Source organism: Monodon monoceros, unplaced genomic scaffold, assembly GCF_005190385.1.
Source record: "Monodon monoceros isolate NGI ecotype Baffin Bay Population unplaced genomic scaffold, NGI_Narwhal_1 Super_Scaffold_22, whole genome shotgun sequence".
Taxonomy (NCBI): domain Eukaryota; kingdom Metazoa; phylum Chordata; class Mammalia; order Artiodactyla; family Monodontidae; genus Monodon; species Monodon monoceros.
The window spans coordinates 36,424,651-36,430,005 of NW_021703779.1; positions in this window are offsets into that span (position 1 = coordinate 36,424,651).

Here is a 5,355-nt window from a genome sequence, read left to right on the forward strand (position 1 = left end):
AAAATAAAGAATGTTACAAGAGACAAGGAAGGACACTACATAATGATCAAGGGATCAATCGAAGAATTAGACAATTAGAAATATATATGCACCCAACACAGGAGCACCTCAATACATAAGGCAACTGCTAACAGCTATAAAAGAGGAAATTGACAGTAACACAATAATAGTGGGGGACTTTAACACCTCACTTACACCAATGGACAGATCATCCAAAATGAAAATAAATAAGGAAACAGAAGCTTTAAATGACACAATAGACCAGATAGATTTAATTGATATTTATAGGACATTCCATCCAAAAACAGCAGATTACACTTTCTTCTCAAGTGCGCACGGAACGTTCTCCAGGATAGATCACATCTTGGGTCACAAATCAAGCCTCAGTAAATTTAAGAAAAGTGAAATCATAACAAGCATCTTTTCTGACCACAACGCTATGAGATTAGAAATGAATTACAGGGAAAAAAACGTAAAAAACACAAACACATGGAGGCTAAACAATACGTTACTAAATACCCAAGAGATCACTGAAGAAATCAAAGAGGAAATCAAAAAATACCTAGAAACAAATGACAATGAAAACACGATGATCCAAAACCTATGGGATGCAGCAAAAGCAGTTCTAAGAGGGAAGTTTATCGCAATACAATCCTACCTCAAGAAACAACAAACATCTCAAACAAACAATCTAACCTTACACCTAAAGGAACTAGAGAAAGAAGAACAAACAAAACCCAAAGTTAGTAGAAGGAAAGAAATCATAAAGATCAGAGCAGAAAAATGAAACAGAAACAAAAAAAAACAATGGCAAGCATCAATAAAACTAAAAGCTGGTTCTTTGAGAAGATAAACAAAATTGATAAACCATTAGCCAGACTCTTCAAGAAAAAGAGGGAGGGGGCTCAAATCAATAAAATTAGAAATGAAAAAGGAGAAGTTACAACAGACATCACAGAAATACAAAGCATCCTAAGAGACTACTACAAGCAACTCTATGCCAATAAAATGGACAACCTGGAAGAAATGGACAAATTCTTAGAAAGGTACAAATTTCCAACACTGAACCAGGAAGAATTAGAAAATATAAACAGACCTATGAGGACTTCCCTGGTGGCACAGTAGTTAAGAATCCGCCTGCCAATGCAGGGGACATGGGTTCGATCCCTGGTCTGGGAAGATCCCACATGATGTGGAGCAACTAAGCCCACACACCACAACTACTGAAGCCGCGTGCCTAGAGCCCGTGCTCCACAACAGGAGAAGCCACCACAATGAGAAGCCCACACACCGCAACGAAGAGTAGCCCCCACTCACAGCAACTAGAGAAAGCCCATGCGCAACAATGAAGACCCAACGCAGCCAAAAATAAAATAAATTAAATAAATTAAAAAAATAAAAAAATAAACCAACCTATCACAAGTAATGAAATTGAAACTGTAATAAAAATATCTTGCAACTAATAAAAGTCCAGGACCAGATGGCTTCACCAGCGAATTCTATCAAACATTTAGAGAAGAGCTAACACCTATCCTTCTCAAACTCTTCCAAAAAATTGCAGAGGGAGGAACACTCCCAAACTCATTCTACGAGGCCACCATCACCCCGATACCAAAACCAGACAAAGATATCACAAAAAAAGAAAATTACCAACCAATATCACTGACTAACATAGATGCGAAAATCCTCAACAAAATGCTAGCAAACAGGGCTTCACTGGTGGCGCAGTGGTTGAGAGTCCGCCTGCCGATGCAGGGGATACGGGTTCGTGCCCCAGTCCGGGAAGATCCCACATGCCGCGGAGCGGCTGGGCCTGTGAGCCATGGCCGCTGAGCCTGCGCATCCGGAGCCTGTGCTCCGCAACAGGAGAGGCCACAGCAGTGAGAGGCCCACGTACCGCAAAAAAAAAAAAAAAAAAAAACACTAGCAAACAGAATCCAACAAGACATTAAAAGGATCACACTCCATGATTAAGTGGGATTTATCCCAGGGATGCAAGGATTCTTCAATATATGCAAATCAATCAATGGATACACCATATTAACAAATTAAGGAATAAAATCCATATGATCATCTCAATAGATGCAGAAATAACTTTTGACAAAATTCAACACCCATTTATGATAAAAACCCTCCAGAAAGTGGGCACAGAGGGAACCTACCTCAACATAATAAAGGTCATATATGACAAACCCACAGCAAACATCATTCTCAATGCTGAAAAACTGAAAGCATTTCCACTAAGATCAGGAACAAGACAAAGGATGTCCACTTTCGACACTCTTATTCAACATAGTTTTGGAAGTCCTAGCCACGGCAATCAGAGAAGAAAAAGAAAGAAAAGGAATACAAATTGGAAAAGAAGTAAAACTGTCACTGTTTGCAGATGACATGATACTATACATAGGAAATCCTAAAGATGCCACCAGAAAACTACTAGAACCAATCAATGAATTTGGTAAAGTAGCAGGATACAAAATTAATGCACAGAAATCTCTTGCATTCCTATACACTAACAATGAAAAATCAGAAAGTGAAATTAAGGAAACAATCCCATTCACCATCACAAGAAAAAGAATAAAATACCTAGGAATAAACCTACCTAAGGAGGCAAAAGACTTGTACTCAGAAAACTATAAAACACTGATGAAAGAAATCAAAGATGACATAAGCAGATGGAGAAACATACCATGTTTTTGGATTGGAAGAATCAATATTGTGAAAATGACCATACTGTCCAAAGCAATATACAGATTCACTACAATCCCTATCAAATTACCAATGGCATTCCTCACAGAATTAGAAAAAAATTTTTTACAATTTGTATGGAAACACAGAAAACCCCAAATAGACAAAGCAATCTTGAGAAAGAAAAACGGAGCAGGAGGGATCAGGCTCCCTGACTTTATAGTATACTACAAAGCTACAACAATCAAGACAATATGGTACCGGCACAAAAACAGAAATATAGATCAATGGTACAGGATAGAAAGCTCAGAGATAAACCCACGCACATATGGTCACCTAATTTATGACAAAGGAGGCAAGAACATACTATGAAACATACATACACCACCTAGTGGTGCTAGGAAAACTGAACAGCTATATTAACAGAATGAAACTAAAACATTCTCCAACGCCATACACAAAAATAAACTCAAAATGGATTAAAGACCTAAATGTAAGACCGGACACTATAAAACTCTTAGAGGAAAACATAGGAAAAACACTCTTTGACATAAACCACAGCAAGATCTTTTTTGACCCACATCCTAGAGTAATGAAAATAAAAATAAACAAATGGGACCTAATGAAACTTAAAAGCTTTTGCACAGCAAAGGAATCCATAAACAAGACAAAAATACAACCCTCAGAATGGGAGAAAATATTTGCAAATGAAGCAACGGACAAAGGATTAATCTCCAAAATATGCAAACAGCTCATGGAGCTCAATATCAAAAAAACAAACAACCCAATTAAAAAATGGGTGGAAGACCTAAATAGACATCTCACCAAAGAAGACATACAGATGGCCAAGAGGCACATGAAAAGATGCTCAACATCACTATTAGAGAAATGCAAATCAAAACTACAATGAGGTATCACCTCACACTGGGCAGAATGGCCATCATCAAAAAATCTACAAACAATAAATGCTGGAGAGGGTGTGGAGAAAAGAGGACCCTCCTACACTGTTGGTGGGAATGTAAATTGGTACAGCCACTCCGGAGAACAGTATGGAGGTTCCTTAAAAAGCTAAAAATAGAACTACCATATGACCCAGCAATCCCACTACTGGGCGTATACCCAAAGAAAACCATAATTCAAAAGGACACATGTACCCCAGTGTTCATTGCAGCACTATTTACAATAGCCAGGTCACGGAAACAACCTAAATGTTCAACAACAGATGAATGGATAAAGAAGTAGTGGTACATATATACAGTGGAATATTACTCAGCCATTAAAAAGGAACAAAATTGGGTCATTTGTTGAGTCTGTCATACAGAGTGAAGTAAGTCAGAAAGAGAAAAACAAATATCGTATATTAACGCATATATGTGGAACCTAGAATAATGGTACAGATGAACCTATTTGCAGGGCAGGAATAGAGACGTAGATGTAGAGAACGGACATGTGGACACAGTGGGGGAAGGGGAGTGTGGAACGAATAGGGAGATTAGGTTTGACATAAATACACTACCATGTATAAAATAGATAGCTAGTGGGAACCTGCTGTATAGCACAGGGAGCTCAGCTCAGTGCTCTGTGTGACCTAGATGGGTGGGAGGGCTTTCCAAGAGGGAGGGGGTATAGGTATACATATAGCTGATTCACATCATTGTACAGCAGAAACTAACACAACATTGTAAAGCAATTATACTCCAATTTAAAAAAAGATAAAAAACAGTTCATCATTTTAGTTACATAAAAAAGAAAAAAGTCTACAGGGACTTCCCTGGTGGTGCAGTAGATAAGACTCTGCGCTCCCAATGCAGGGGGCCCGTGTCCAATCCCTGGTCAGGGAACTAGATCCCACATGCATGCTGCAACTAAGAGTTCACATGCCACAACTAAGGAGCCTGCCTGCTGCAACTAAGGAGCCCATGTGCCATAACTAAGACCCAGGGCAACCAAATAAATACATAAATATTAAAAAAAAATAGGTCTACAAAAAATAAATGCTGGAGGGGGCATGGAGAAAAGGGAATCCTCCTACACTGTTGGTGGGAATGTAAATTGGTGCAGGCACTATGGAAAACAGTAGGGAGGTTCCTTAAAAAACTATAAATAGATTTACCATATGATCCAGCAATCCCACTCCTGGGCAAATACCTGGAGAAAACTCTAATTCAAAAAATACACGCACCCATGTTCATACCAGCACTATTTACAATAGCCAAGACATGGAAATAACCTGAATGTCCATCAACAGATGAATGGGTAAAGAAGATGTGGTACATATATACAATGGAATATTCAGCCATAAAAAAGAACGAAATAATGCCATTTGCAGAAACATGGGTGGACCTAGAGATTATCATACTAAGTGAAGTAAGACAAATATATCACTTATATGTGGAATCTAAAAAATAATACAAGTGAACTTATTTACAAAACAGAAACAGACCCATAGTCAGAGAAAACAAACTTATGGTTACCAAAGAGGGAAGGGGGAGGAGGGAGGGATAAATTAGGAGTTTGGGATTAATATATACACACTACTATATATATTGATAAAACAGATAAACAACAAGGTCCTACTGTATAGCACAGGGAACTATATTCAATATCTTATAATAAACTATAATGGAAAAGAATCTGAAAAAGAAATACATATATATGTATATATAA